Raw genomic sequence first — 16,914 nt, forward strand, 5'->3', positions numbered from 1 at the left:
TTCTGATAAGTGTTTACTAAACAATGTTTTTAAGTTTATGTTTCAAACATATTTGTTATAACTCTTTTTCGTGTGATATCTTTCGTATGTAACACAAAAATAATTAGTTTGGCGTCTTTCGCATTTTATCTTTCTGTTTGAACATACAGAACAATGCTCTTTACTTCTATACAGTACCGCAATACATGGAGTTTTCGATTAATCCTTTCCTTAAACACGGATGGCAACTTTTGTTTATACTTAGTACCGTTATCCATTATTCCTAGTAGCACCGTTTTGTTTCGTGAATAAGTTCACAAGACATTAAACTTCGCTTAGAAAAGATTGAACTGATGAATTGTTGCATGAATTATAATATCAGTATACTTTTTTGCTGTGGTGGCTGAAAGCAGCCAAACCACCGTAAAGAGTTAATACAGATTTCGATACAGATTTTCTGAAAAAAAACACAGAAGAAAAGATTTTTTGAGACCAAAAACACAGATTTTATTATGGCAACACTGATTCTTACATTAATAACTCTGGGGATACATCTACATACACATTATAATAAATCAATGTTGTTCCTCAAATTTAATCTTCTAACTCCATAAATTCGTCAGACAATCTGGCTTCATGAAATTTTCTAGCATACTTTTGAAAATCCACAAAACAATTGGAGGTAGAGATAAAAAAAGTTTAGTACAGCTTTGCGTCTAGAGAATTTCCTAGCTTCGGCTGGACATGTACTAAAATGGGAATGATACAGAGAAGATTAGCGTGGCCCCTGCGCAACGATGAAAAAAAACTTGATGTAAGATATATACAAGTGCGAACCGGAGAACTATCATGCCAGAAAACATGAAAACCAGCATATTTATTACGAATAACGTAAAGAGTACAAAAATCAGGAAAAATCAGGATCATTTTAGATAAATCAGGATAAATTGAATGTTCGTCAGGATATCAGGGAGCGTGCTAAAAAGTCTGGGAAATCCTGAAAAATCAGGAAGGTCGGCATTCCTGGCTGTATCGATACCTGTAAATGATGTTTTAATGTAGCATATACCCCAAATCATGTCTGGGTTTTCATCATTCAATTATTATTAACATTACAATACATAAGATAACAAGTGTATATGGTCTTATAAAAGAGGGACAGAGTTTATGCGTCGCATTTGTGCAAGATAGAAGTTCTTCTTCTAACTAACTTTCTCGTAAGGTACTTCCAAAATTTTGCCACCATTTATCAATCACCAAATTTTCCCAAGCCGATCGCTATCAGCTTCCGGAAATCACCGCGCAGTAATCAGAAGTCAATTTATTTAATGTGTTAATGGGCGCGCACACACAGAGCGAGTAATAAAGTGATTTTTATGCAAATTTATGATGTCGTTTAGCAGCAGGCATCCGCTGCTTGCCTGCCACGTATGCATGATGGGGACCGTATATACTCCCCAATGAGTTAAAAGCTTGTTTTTTCATGTTCCTTCCTTATTTTTTTTCCAGTGTCTCACCACCCAGAGCATGCCACCAGCCGGGACAGACGAGTCCCCTTTCCCGAGGTTCGCATGTATATTTCACGTAGTCTTACATTTTTTATACGTAACAATGTTATAAACTTCGACCCGCGTTTCGGTTCGGCTTGCACCGGGGGGACGTTCCGACAGAGAGAACCGGAGACAGGACGAAAAAAAAAGTATGTAAATGTGTTACGCACAATGCTGATGAATTTATATGTAGCGGAAAATTGTAAGTATTATTGCTTGCAACATCAAACACTCACGAACGGTGATGACGGGGCGGGCGGTGGCGTGGGGCTGTAACCAGAAAATCGACCGGGAGTTTGGTGTTGATGTCTACCAGCTTGTGGGAGTCTCTCACCCCCACCCCCACCGTATCGCAACACCGCAAAGAGGCAGCCACGAGGGAGAGGAAAGGCAAATTTTCTGTTGATTGTTATGTAAATATGACTTCATTTCACCGCACGGCATATAACGCTAATGACGTTGTTTGTTTGTTTGTTTTACTTTAAATGCCATCATTCTTCTGGGATCTTCTGTTATGCGGCTCCTCAGCCTTGATGAAGCCCTTTTTTGTGCCGCCCCGTTACACAACGGTACCCGGCTAAGGATTCTCAAGGATCATACGCGAGGTTTGTTTTCCAATTAAGTAACAACCGCAGACAAAAGAACACAATGTGGAATGGAAGCCTCTGCATACCTGAGTTTTCGCCATGGGAACAGCTGAGAACAGCTGAGAGATAACAGGGCACACACACCTCCGACTCCCGGGAAAAGCAATTCCCACCAGGGTGACTGCCAATGACAGTCTCATTTTCTCATCTCCGATTGCTCACGCTGAATTGAATTATCCTTTTGCTTCGGAGACGCCGAGGGTGGGATTAAGAAAAAGAGTGCATCCAACGATTTATTCATCCCCGGGGAACCATTCCGATTAAATTGTTGTGTCAATTCGAATCGACCTTCCGGAAAGAGAGCATATCCGCTCGAGCGAAGATTCTTTATTGCCCCCCAAGAATTCATCAACGGGAAGCGCGGGTTGAGCTCGCTTTTTTTTCTTCCTCCTTACGCACGTGATGTGATTATTTACGACCAACTGATAAGGACATCCTCTCCCCGGAGTACCTTTGGCCCGTCCCTGTCCGACGCGCAGGATCTCTGCCATTCGGAGCAATTAACCGCCGGAGATGGGGTAATAAATTTCCCAATAACTAACGAGGTTTTCCTTTTCCTTTCCAGGCGGCACTTGTCCGTTCCCAGCTGACTCCCGCTGCGGCAGCAGGTGATGAGGAGAGAAATGGTCAATTTATTTAATGTCCCAACCATTACTGGTAGATGAGAGCAAATTTGTTGTGGCCCCATAACCGGGCGTGACCGCTGATTGGCACAATAAAACCGGGAACGATTCACCCATTTGTATTTTCAGTGCATCAGTGTTTAAAGAGATAAAGATAGAACAACTTTGCTCGAATTCAATTCGCCCTGCTTCGGCAGCAAATAATCCACCAATAAAATACACATTCGACACGGTTCATTTGCCATCAGACGGCAGACGCGAAATCTTATTTTTTTCTCCCTCCCATCTGTCCTTGCTAAGATTCTATCAAAGACTTGTTCGCATACCGGCATCAAGCAAGATTTGCCAACCCTTCGTGCCAGGGCAGGGCAGGTAATCCTTTGAGTGATCTTATTCACCTTCCAGGAGATGCATTCCACCATCTGGCGGCGTTCCCCGTCCGGATAGCGGGCGTTGCAAAAGCCTGTCTGATTGACGATAATGCGTGACAACCGAGTCACGTGCAGACAAAGAGAGGTTATTGAACAAACTTTTATTGGGAGGAAAATACAGGTGAGCCACCCATCGCACCCCCGGTCCCACTCGGATGCTAGCGACTAGCTAACTCACCGAACACGTTCGCTTGCATCGTGTGCAACTTTGGAACCAAGGTAAGAAGGCTTTAAGGGTGCCAACAAAGTCACGTTGCGCGGTACTTCGAAGGCACGAACGAGAGTTCTGCATAATTGCGTTTTGGCGATAGACGATTGAAGGTTTTCCCTTTCACGGCGTTCACGCATGATCTCAAGCTAACATTTTTCATTGCGAGGATAAGACATGAGAAAACGGTTACATCGTAAAGGTATGATAATGAAATTCGTCTTTTATGCTAGGATTTTATGTGGGGATTATTAATGCTGATTCTGATGGAAAACACACTTGGATTTCGTTTATTCGTAAATAACGCATGACTTGGGCAACTCAAATGCTTTGAAAAATATTAGTGTGTTACATAAGTTTTACCCATCTGTGTTTATGTTTCGACGGGGTGTTGCTGTTGAGAATGGCGGCAATTTTGACATAGGACTCTACAAAAAATGTAACGATTCATTAAGAGTTTGAACCTTTGTTCCTACCGTAATGTGCTCCCTAACAGAGACATCAAAACCAAGCTGCCTGGGGGAAATCGACATCGCAGTAGGCGGAGTTTTTGTTCCCACCGAAATGTGTTCCCTAATAGATACACCAAAACCAAGGTGCCCGAGGGAAATCGGCACTGCGAATATATGCAAGTCGGGGGCGTTTTTATATTGCAAGTAGCGTGAGTGATACGATTAATTCTAGCAAATAAATTTGAAATTTGGAACTCTAATGTTGGTTGCTTCGTGAAATTTCATATCAATGACCGATCGTGTATTGTGAAAAAATTAGTATAATTGTAATTGTAAAATTGTATATAGTAGCAGTTGTGTTAAAAATGACTTGATATATGAAACGATTTATTTCAATTTTCATTAATAAAAAACCAAGGTGTGTTCCCGCTCGAGAACGAGTCGTTCGGTTTAAGCTGTCTGTTTTGTTGTGTTAATTCCACCCAAGGAAAGTTCATGCGGCGATAAAAAATTGAAAAAATTAAGAAATATTCGAAAAAGTAATTTCCCATATGCTCTACATATAGTATTAGGTGCTGTTAGTCCAATTAAATTCGCATTGGGTAGAATAAACACTCAGAAAGTGAAAATTATAAAACAAAATTACCTTTTCCATTTCAAAAATGTTTTCTCTATATGAAAGTAACATGTTTGTACTGATGAGAAAAATTAATAATTGTGTTCGGTATTGGTAATTATCTTATGTTACATTGAAGAGTTTTTCTTTCTTTATTTCATCCATACATAATACTGGAGGCATTTTGTCTAGGGTCACAGAGGAAGGTTTTCATCATATCTCATTCCACTTCGGCATCTTCTATCTGATACGCACCACCCAACGACTGTTTACCATACTTCTGTCATCATCACTCGGTAAACACTGGTAGTGTGAACAAACAATACACAACAACCAAACAAAATTGCCCTTTTAAGGGCCACCTAATCATTATCAAAGAGTTTAACGACGTAATTCTTCAAACATATCCAAAATCAACAGATAGCCTAACGGAATCCTACGTCAACTATGCGGTCGTGTCTCGGACACAACCTTTCTATGACTTTTTTATAATTTTTTTTTACTCAAAAATGGTAAGTCCTACAGAAAAGTGTTCTATGGAAGAGTTTTTGGAAAACTCTTTAGCGTTAAATTAACGTTATAATTGATAAATATCTGGAAAAATATTTTTCAAATTCTAAACTGAAAGAAATCGATTTCAAACACTAAAAGTCTCAGATTTTCATGAAATGGCAAACCAGATGAATATTTGCCCTATAACTCTTCCATACATTTTATTTTTTAGGGCAAAAAAGATTTTCTAACAAAAACTTTTTCAAGATTTTTTTCTCGAAAATTTTTTTGGGTACAGTTATAGAAAAAATCAATAACATGTAGAGATGGATTGATGGTGACCCTTGGATGCTAAAGTACAGTTTTCAGCTTGTTTTTGAAGTCAAATACAATATGTTTCAATTCAGAGAGCAACGGCAGCTCTCAAACAATAGCCATCAGAATTCAACAAAGAAAAATGTGATATTTTTAACAACATGAGTCAAGCCGTGATCTCCAGGATTTGCAAGGATTACAAATGCAGTGCTGGTATTAACAACCCCAAGTGTAACCGTAAGAAACTAAATCTACAACAACTTGTCGATACCTGACCGACCGATCAAGAGATTTTTTGGCAGATGGCTATTGTTTGAGAGCTGTCGTTGCTCTCTGAATTGAAAAAACATATTGTATTTGACTACAAAAACAAGCTAAGAACTGACTTTAGCGTCCAAGAGTAACCATAAATCCATTTCTACCTGTGATTGATTTTTTCTGTAGCTGTACAAAAAAAAAATAGAAAATTTTCAAGAGAAAATCTTGAAAAACTTTTAGTTTGGAAAACTTTTTTGCTTTAAATTTGCACAAGTTGTTACCATTTTCGAGTAAAAAAAAATATAAAAAATGACCAAAAATATTTAGCCTTTTCCATATGTTATTCTAGATAAATTTTCGGAAAACTAAGTATGCCAAGTTGCTTAATTAGGTAAGGTCTTCATTTTTTTGCTTGAAACACGAACAGTAAGTATATTAAAATAGTAAACGATTAGAATGGATATGTTTTTGACGTGGGACTACGTCTAACCGGAGTATATGGGGGGTAAGATGAAAACCTAAACACAGAACATGCAGGAAAAAATGAAAGATTCCAAATGCTTATAACTCGAACATTTCTTACTGGATCGGAATCAATTGATACGGAATATTTCTACGCTTCTATCACAATTAATAAAATGTTATTTTTCATTAGATAAACAATTGAATAACTGTGAAATGTCAAGCGTTATCTAAACGCCCTAACTGCCTAGTTTTGATTGGCCCGATTTACGGTTTCTCGAACACAGACTTCAAAATCAATGTACCTGTGGGAATCCGCTTAGCAAATATACATGCAAGTAAGGGGTATTTTTGCTCCAACCGAGCTGTGTTTCCTTAACACGGACTTCAAAATCAATGTGCCTGGTGGAATCCACTTTGCAAATACATGAAAGTCGGGAGTATTTTTATTCCGACTGAAATGTGTTTCCCTAACACAGACTTCGGATCCATGAAGCGTGGGGAAATTGGTATTGCAAATACATGTAAGTCGGGGGCATTTTTGTTTTGGCTGAAATGTGTTTCCCCAACACAAACTTCAAAACCAAGGTGTCTGTGGAAATTGGCATTGCCAATTCATGCGATTCGTCGGGTGTATTTTTCTTCCGACTGAAATTTGTTTCTCTAAGACAGATTCCAAATCCAAGAAGCGTGGGGAGATTGGCATTACAAATACATGCAATTCGGGGACATTTTTATTCCGGCTGAAATGTGTTTACCTATTACAGACTTCTACACGAAGGTGTCTGGGGAACTCGGAATTGCAAATACATGCAAATCGGGGGCATTTTTGTTCCGACTGAAATGAGTTTGTCTAACACAGACTTCAATACCTAGATGTCATCATACCAAACGTAAATGGACTGTCATTAAATTTACTTGTAACGAAGAACATAATCTATCCACATGCATGAATCGACCTCACGTGGCATCATAAAATCATTTTACTCACAAAGCAAATATATTGAATTCAATTGAATTCGAAAATTGTTTCATTCAATCAAAAATTAAATCAATACAAACAAATGATTGCTAAACTAAGATAGTCCCACGTCAACCTTGCGGTACTATCATAGATATAACCCACCCATTTTTTCGATTGCATTAACCACTCGCTTTCCTCCCCGATGCAACGAGCAATATTTTCGCCTGTATTTCGACGTTAGCTCACAATGTGAATCGATGCGTATCACGAGTTATTCTCCATTTTTCGGACAAACAGACATTTATAAATAGCCAGAATAAATGGAAGGATGATCTTGGAAAATTGTTTCACTTTGTTATCCCCAAAGTTAAATCAATTCGGGCTCAATTCATGTCTTTATCGTGTTGGTCTTGCTACTAACAATTTGTATAATTGTGGCCCAGGATGTCACAATATCGAGCATGTTGTTCGATTATGTTAAAAAAATGCAATTAATGATTTTAACTGGCCGCTGATTTAGTAATTCGAAAGGGTATACTCACGCATATCAGATTAGGATAGCTTGAGTAGTCGCGGTCTTAATATATGTATGTCTTCCTTAGAAGCCCACCTCACTTCCTCGAATGCACATGCCCATTCACCTTTCCGTTTCCTATAAATTAGCAGAACTCAATTGACTACAACAGCTACATGAATTTCCCAAGAGAGCACTCATGGCTATAGGATACTCAATATACATCATCTGGCTTTATAGTTATTACATCCCTCTACAAACAATGTTCCGGACAACGTGGCAACGAAGGAGAGAATGCTATTTTTATCTATAATACATTTCTGTAGTCATAGATTTATTTGACTTAGGCTTATATTTATGTAGATCTTTACTATTAAGACTTGTGTTTAGAAATGATACATGGTGACTCTTTGTCTTCTTCTGCATAATTGAATAAACAGATCAAAGGCGCAGTAATGGCCGAAATGGTATTTTTGTGTACATTTTTGAACAGACTGTGGTTCCAGATTCTACCACGTTATCTCATCTAACCCGTTAAAGGCTACAAGTTCATACAGGAAACGGTTTTTTTTTCAGGACTTTCATTTGATGTATCAGAAGAGAAAAAAATACAGATTTTGAACAATGAAAAACTCAATTTATATGCAATTACTACACACAATCACAGTCCTATGTCAAGATCCCGTCCGTGCCCGAAGCAGACCCATCATCTTTTTTCTGTAAACTTCATTCAGTTTTAATAGTCATTCAATCAGCCATCTCATTGATGCTCGGGCTGTCAGATCTATGCGTTCATCGTAACTATTTCAATCTGGTTTTGACAACCCTTTATGCGTTCGACCCAGAAATACACAAGCGCTCTCCACCAGACGGTATGAAAACTGACTTTATGTATCATTCCATTGAGTTACACCTTGAATTTGATGTTGCCAACATAATCGTATCACGATATCATTTATATCACATCACACCATCGATAATTCGAAGTGATGTTGATCACTCACTGGCAGAGGCAAAACTGGTTGATTGATAATGGTAACGATCTACTTCTCCGCTCTGGCTGTGTGAATAAGTTGCCATCAGGTGGAGCTTAAATTGCTTTATTTCCTCTCTCCACTGTGTCTGTTCACATGTCGCAGTGTTTGTTTTCTGCGGTTGTATTTCGAGCGACCGATTTACATGAGACTGATTCGCAGTGCCATTCGCAGAGGCATTCACAGTTGTCCTCTTATTGACGATACGAGATGGTAAGCAGAGCAAATCTATGGGAAAATGGGAATGCATATAATTTTCTTCAGCTCCAACCATTCATAGACTAGAGGATTGTTAGGTGTAGTATATTAAATTTCATAAATTTCATGATTTGGCGTCTTTACTGAAAGACGTAGTCCAATGTGAAAAAACCAGGCTTCCAGTGCACGTACCGTTGGCTAAGTGACGCACGAGCAACAATCTCACATACATGGAAGAGCTGTACACATGAGATGCATTTCTCTCTGTATCACGATCTTCCTACATGTCACATCTCACCTACTCATAAAATCTATGCGACATGCGACTATATGGCACAATACAATTTTCAACGAAAAGAGTTTCATGCTATTGGATCGCATGCGACATCTCATGAGACGAAGTACATGAGACTATCTCACGAGATCATCTCATGTACATATTCGTGCATCTGAGCTTGACAGACTTGGTTAATTCAAATCACTATTCTTGTCCGTGGTTTTATGTTTATAAAGTATCGTATATCATATTTTGCTACAAAAACTGCTATTAAACAAAAAATGTGGCATTTCTCAACCTGATACTGCTAGGGATACTGCTCAAAGTCTAAAACATTTAGTGCCAACAAAAGTATAACATTCATGTGTTTGCTGTGATTTCCTATGTTAATGAGACTGACATACGTTTATGTGCAGTATACCTCGTAAAAGATCTTATGATTTTCTAATGTCAGCAAAAAAAAAAAAACTCCTCAACTTATACAATCTGTAGATATCCACATTCTGTACTAGAAAATGTGTCGGTGTCATTGTTGGAACTTAATCTGGTTCGAACGTAGTAGGCCACACATGTTATGTTGTGAAATTACAATTGTACCCCCCCCCCCATAGTTAAGAAAAACAATGCACATTTTATGTTTTAAAACCTTGACCCTGGAAATCGAGAGTAAGAAGTATACTAATATGTACTAGCTAATACTGACAAAATCAAGTTAGCTTCGTTTGATAAATTTTTCAATGTACCGTAAGGTCGCCAACCACCGCTCACGTATTCCCATTCACCGCTCACTCCTCTAAATATTTTTATAAAATTTCTATTAACTTTCTTATCAAAAGCAAATGTTGCTTGAAGATACTGCCGATACTTGTTGTAATATTGCTTTTGAGGTTTCTTATCAGAGTACGTAAACCATCGTATAATCTACCTTCTTCAACAGGTCGGAGTTTAGACGAATGAACAGAATATTGTTCAGTGTCTCTTCCTTCAGTTGTACTCTGTACTTTGTGAGAATGATAGGCAAATAACTGAAAGTACGTTCCACGCTGACTTGATTGCACGGCATTGCCAGGATAGTCGAAACTAAGGCAAACAAATTAGGCTTAGAGGCTTTAGTTTTGAACCACCATTCCAAAATTGTCTCTTCATTTCCATCCTTAGTTTGCAGCTTTAGCCTTGGTAGTCGAGACAAGCTATTGAGCTCGTCAATAATTTCAGATTCCTCTGTATTATTGGTAGCATCGTCTAAGGATTGCAAATATGCCTCAAAAGCATCATTTACAACACCACCACGGTGTTGGGATGTTGGTGCTACCGGAGTGATTCCGGATAGTTCTCGCAATTTGGACCAAGTTTGTTTCAAGAAATCCTGTTGGAATACATTAAAAGATTAGGAGTCATGTAAGGTGAGCAGAGGTCGAACAGAGTAAAGTGACAGCTGATTTGTCTATTTTGGAAGTATGTAGGGTACGGTGGGGTAATGTGACCACGAGCCTTTTTGCGTATGGTTTTAATAGTCGAATGAACACAAACAACATGCATAACTGAAGTACAGCAAGGCTTCTTCCGATTTTGAGTGAAAATACTCTGGAAGAGCTAGGAAGATCACAAAATTGAACGCTGACGGTCATACTACCCCGTGGCGCGTATTACCCCATGCTACCCTACTTTCGAAAAATAATCAAACGCTGGACTCGACTTCTGGTATTGGGCCTAATTTTATACTTACCAAAGCTATATCTCTCTGTTGGTTAGTTATGAAAGGACTATTCCTGAAGTTGATCCTTTGGTCAACGAAAATTGCTGCAAGGAAAGCTTTGTTGGTCGTTAACATGGGAAGTCTCTTGTCCATGTTTGATAAAAGCGTAGCAGCTAATTCACTTTTCATCGATTTCAACGCAAATGAACATCTTTCCCATATCAAAAAAAGATCTCCAAAGGTCACCTGCGAATGGCTGTAGCTTTATTGTAGCCTCAGCTACTGGTTTGAAAACGAGAAGAAACAATTCAACAAAATCCCATTCGTGGGCGCTGATGATGGGATTGTCTTCATGATCGTTCAGCGAAACTATAAACTCTTTCTTCTTTGAAAGTGATTGCACCATAATGTAAGTGCTGTTCCATCTCGTTGGGCAATCGAGTTTCGGTTTGCAATGCTTACTCATAGTAAACATGTTCTTGTATGGTTGCTTGCGTAACTGTTTCACAGAACTACGAATGTCCGATAACGAACCCTGTACAGTTTTCAAGGTATCCGAAACAGCCAACTGAAGGGTGTGCTCTGCACATCTAACGCCTTGCAGAATCCCTTCCACTAACTTAACCCGTGCAGATACGGGAGAACCGTTTTCATCTTCATCAACCGCATCGCTGTCTTCTTCGTCATCATCTTCATTCTCGCTGTCACCATCACGTTCTCCTTGCAACGATCTATCGTTACTGTCGTAGTTCAGAATGGCTTCGATATTGTTCATAGCAAGTTCTTGGTGCATTTTCAATCGCTTTACGGTGGCACAAACGTTGCTCGCATTGTCAGTCGTAACGCACAACAAACGTCGAATGTCAATTCCGAATGGATCCAACACTCCTAAGATTTCAGCAGTGAGATTTTCAGCTGTGTGCCTGTCTTTCAGCTCTAAAACATTCAATGTTCGAATCTGTATTACTTTATTCTCCGGGTACTGCACGTTGACTCCTAAGAAAGCACGATCCATTCGTGTTGCTGTGTCAATTTTTAGGCACACCATTTTGCCATCCATGGATTTCGTTATGAAATCTTTCAGCTGATTTGCAACATTCGATAAGACGTTGTGCATGGACTCTGGATCTAAATGGTTGGTTTTCAAACCTGCAGAAAAGGGAATGTAATGTGAGACAAAAAATGGACACACATTCACGATCCAATTGGTAAACTTCAAATGACCAATTTGCAGATTAGAGTGATCTAAAAAATTACTCCCCCCCCTCCACCCTCTTGGGGCCACTTGTTCCACATGCCGCCCTTAAAGTTATCCTTCCCTCCGTCGTATTGAAGTTTGCATGGGAAACCTTATGGGAACACAGAGGAAAGGGGAGGTCATTTTTTAGGTCACCCTAAATAATGCGGATGACTAATACTTACCTTCTTCGAGTGGCCGGGCGATTCTTTGGAATGCCGGATACCGAAATAAGTTTAATGGTAAACCGTTCGCAGTTACTAGTTCTGTCATGGACCACATATACGTGTGCTGAGTCATACGGACCGGAATCTTCGGCACCTTAGTGGGTGGAGGTTGAAAATCGGGAATATCATCCTCTTGACGAAGCTGCAATTCGACCGCGAGTTGTTTGTGCACAAGCCTGTAGTGACGCTGGTAGCTGAATTTTCTCAGGTCCGTTATTTTCTTCCCGCATGTTCTACAGGTCGCTTCCTTCCCCGCATGATTTATTTCGAGTAAATCCTCGTCTCTTATGTTATTATTCAAAGACATCCTTTGAAAACTTTGCAAATATGCACGAGATGATAAAATTTCACTGCACAGTAACAACAACAAACAAAGTCTGTCAAAGTGAATTTTGAAAAAGGCATATTTCGTGTGACTGTTGTACCATGATTCAACTACCAATATTGATCGTTCAGTTGGAGGCTGGGATCATATGGGAGAAAATTGCAATGTTGTATGTCGATTTTTCCGATTTTCAATTGAACGAATAATAACAAACAGTGTCTAGTTTATAAGCGCACATTCTCATTGTTGATAGAAGTAAGATTTAGCTAACTATACGGAATAAGTTTGTGACGCACGAATTGGTATTCATTTGCAGCGCGTTGTGTTCAATTAGAGTCCAGTCAAAAATACAAAGAAGTGTGTGTACATTCTTACGGTGTAAGAAATATGGAATGACTTACGCTCTTTTCAAAAAATTTCATCTTCAGTCAGTCATATCGAAGCTACACAGAGGCGTTGCACTGCTTTGTATTTATCTGTGAGATATCGCATTGAGATGTCGCATTGAGACGTCTCACATGTTTATCTCACCGAAATCTACATGTATTCATTTTGACAGATATGAGACGAGACGGCAAGCTGTGAGACTCATAACAAAAATATGAGCATGCGACATATCGCTCTCACAAAAACAGTGTCTCGTCAATCTAGCTTGTGATGCGCTTGGCGGTCTGAGAGAAATGTGACAACCAGTCTCATAGTTCACTGTCGCATAGGTGTAGGCATGAGATTTCCGGAAGCCTGGAAAAAACTATGCGAGCAGACGATGTTTAAAATTATAAGGGCATCAGGAGCCACTGCTTGTACTAATTCCAGTAGGTATTTCATCATGACCCCTACCTTCCGTATGAAAGGTCATCCATAGCAAACTTGTGCTCGTGTAGAAATTTTCCTGTCCCAGCAATTACATGAAATCCGCTTTGATGCAGATCTCATCATGAATGATACAGCACCGGTATATCATTTGCAGATTTGTGTAGTGTTTGCTGGCGCGCTTTTTGGCTACACTCTGTTGGCGTTCGTCCCGATTTGGGATGTTCCACATCTTGTACTTTTTCAATTCGGATCGTTTCTTGGCCCTCTGGACGAAACTTTGCGAAGCATAATTTTTCTGGCCGAGTCGAAATGTTTGCATTCCGCTCGAAATAAGCAATCACCGCTCTCTCGGTTTTTTGTGCGTTATTCCAGACTTTCGTCCAGCTCCACTGCCATCCATTCCTACAACCTTTGGAGGACCCTTGTCACGATCGACGATCATCAGGCACGATGCGACAACCCAGAATTTTGCATGTGGGTGAACAAAATCCTTTTGCGAACGGTTCCCGAACCGTAACCCGAACGAGATCTTCTTCTGCATTCTAAAACCCGTCCAAGATTCGACACAAACAAAATTGTGTCGGATAATGATTTTATATTTTTGATAGTTTTAGCGGAAATGCTAGGAAAATTACAAAAAAAAAATTAGGTTAGGGTATGAAATACGCGTTTAAAGTATTTGAATAACACCAAGTAATAATTTTCATTCATATTTCAACAATTTGAAACTGCATTCGATCATGCTAATGGGATAGACAGTAAAGAGCTTGACGAATATGGATGAATTATTTTGACGTTTGTTTTGCATCAAGACAAGGTTGTCACTTTTGCATATGTCGATTGGGTTCGAATCTCGGATGGGTATTAGAATACAGAAGTCGATCGGATTGCGATGTTTCTAAACTCGTTCGAGAATGTGGGTTCCGGAATATGGGTGATGGATTGGAAATAGAGATAGATAGAGATACAGAGCGTTTGTTACGACATATTTTTTTTTTAAATTTTGGCGCTTGAACAAAATAATGGTTACCCAGCTTCAACAATTTACAAATCGTTTTCGCTGACCGCTGTGGTTTCTCGTTGGCGTTGCAGAAATTAAAATACTACAATAAATACTGAACAAAATAGGCTTGATATTGAAATAACGATTATTTTAACGGATTATTTATTAGGTTTTTTATTTTATTAGATCTGTAGTTAACGATTCAAAAACTAGGTGCATCGTCCTGAATTTGTCCGCTTTCCAACTTCAACCGACTCCAGTTACCTCTGTAGGCCACTCGAGAAAGAGTTTTCCTCCTGCCTTCTCTCCAGTGAGATTGCCTCAAAAAATCACTAGCATACGAGCATCGGGGCTTTTGGGAGGCGGGGAAAATAGTTCCCAGCCGATGAAGAAGAACAAAGAATTTTCTCTCTTGGTGCAGTATGTAGCAATAATCGAATTTCATCCTACATTAAACTACACAAATACCTGCCTCTGTCGTGCCATTGTGCTCAAATGGTACGAAGCGGCTGATATGATTCTCCGGTAGATTGAAAATTGATTCGATTCCTGTCGACTTCTCTTCGTCCCGCGCGTTACCCCCGATTGTGTGCGTCTTTTATTGGTTTCTGACGAATCCACGTCCCCTTTCCGGGCGGAACACGGCGAGGATTTGTCTTATTATTAGTGTATGAGCTGGCTCGCGGCTCCCGCCTGGTGCCGGAGTGGAATTACAATAAATAGAGGGCAAATTATTCCGAGCAGAACCCTTTGCCGAAGCATTCCGGGTGCGGAACAAGTAGAGCATAGCACACAGGATGAACAAAAAATAAGAAAAGAAAACGGAAACGAGTTTCCGGAATGTTCGGAACCAGCGTCAAACGTGCCAGCACAAAACTACACGATTCTCGTTTTACCGATTGACGATTGGATTATCGTGTTTTATCGCTCCTGCTCTCTGCGCGCCCGGCTCGGCTCGATTAACCAGGAAATACCTCCGATCTCACATAACCCTGCATCAAACGGGATGAGCGAAATGTGATTCAATTTCGTCCACGACGGAACGGAAGCATGGCAATTCGTGAATTGTTGGGACAGAAAAATAAAATAATAAAACAGAAGAAATGATCACATTCTCCCCTCGGTTTTCATAAAATCCACCCTTATTGAGCATGCCAGGAAGTGCGTAAGTGCGTAAACATAACTGCAAGCATAAATCAATTGCCGGTGCGTTATGCGTACCGTTGCACACACCCACTGATGAGGGAAGGATGACGGAAGCGATGCAAGTGCACACATCATTCAACAAGTTGTTAACAACTTGCAGCAATCGAAACCACTTGAAAAGCGATTATGATAAGGAACGCACTCTCACTCCCTTGGGTGTTTACCCCTGCGGCACTTGTCATCCTGCGTGTGAAACTGACTACAGGTAGCACATTCTGCGTAACGTTTTTGTTTAAAAAATTTAAAGACATCCAACGGGGACGGTCGAAATCTAATCAAAAACCCAATCTCATGTCCCCTCAAATGACAATGTTTTCATTTGGCGGGCCCAATCTCAATCTACTGTGCTATTTTCCGGTGGTATTAAATTCATGCAACGGAATCGCTCGAAACGCGCGTTATGATTATGCCTGTGATTGTTTCGCTTGTGGAACGTAATGAATCCAGACCTTGGTACCAACAGATGCGCCTAATGCCCACTTGGCGTAAATTTAATTCGACCCACGGAAAATGGTCCACTCAGAGGGAGATTTTTATTAGCGAAATGAAATCGGAGCCACTGTGCGTATTTTTGTTACAAAAAAAAAACAGAACATAAAAATACAAGATTGGAATTTTTTATTCAAAAAGGAAGTTTGTGGAAGGGCGGAGGTAGTGGGTGATTTTTAAATACGAGCACTTGTCATACAGGGTGGTTACAAAGGAATGTGCTGATAATTGGAAACCCTTAAGTGGAAGTTTCACCGAAGAAGATAGGTTGTGATGTACTCAAGTGCATCAAGTAAACATGATTTTATCTAGTTCGTCAAACATTTTTTACCGTCCTAATTAGGAAGAAATCTGGTATAGATATTTGTCAACCTGAACCACGATTTGTCAGCCCAGTATCGGCCCAATCTCGGGCGTTTGTACGCGGGCACTCCGATAAGTACATAGCCTACCAAAAAAGAACAAAAAATTTGGAAAAGTGGTGATTAATTTCTCAACATAGTCTCCTTTTAGCTCGACTCAGCGATGTTCCAATTTCTTTAATCCAACTGAAAAATATGTTTTCTCGAGGTCTGCAAAGTAGGCCTCCGTGGCGGCGGTGACCTCCTCATTCGACTCAAATTTGTGCCCGGCGTGTGTCTTTTGACGTAGAATTACGTCTTTCATTAAGGGTGCCAAATCAGAAAACAGGTCACGTTTTTATGAAATAAAGTTAACGTTAATAACTATTTTTGCCGCGAACGGATTTTGGCGATTTACATACTAAACGAATCGGAAATTCCGTAAGATATGTTTAATATGCTATACATTAGAATCCCCTGGTTTTTAAATGGTTAAAATTCATGAAAACTTTAAGCGTTTCCATTTTCCCATACATTTGTTCTGTTCATTTGTG

The 16,914-nt window shown here is 39.7% G+C and overlaps 1 pseudogene; it reads left to right on the forward strand.

Annotated features, from left to right (window-relative positions):
- Positions 1-706: 706 nt before the first annotated feature.
- LOC129763866 (U6 spliceosomal RNA) lies at positions 707-806 on the forward strand (annotated as a pseudogene).
- The last annotated feature ends 16,108 nt before the right edge of the window (positions 807-16,914 follow it).

Source organism: Toxorhynchites rutilus, chromosome 1, assembly GCF_029784135.1.
Source record: "Toxorhynchites rutilus septentrionalis strain SRP chromosome 1, ASM2978413v1, whole genome shotgun sequence".
Lineage (NCBI taxonomy): Eukaryota > Metazoa > Arthropoda > Insecta > Diptera > Culicidae > Toxorhynchites > Toxorhynchites rutilus.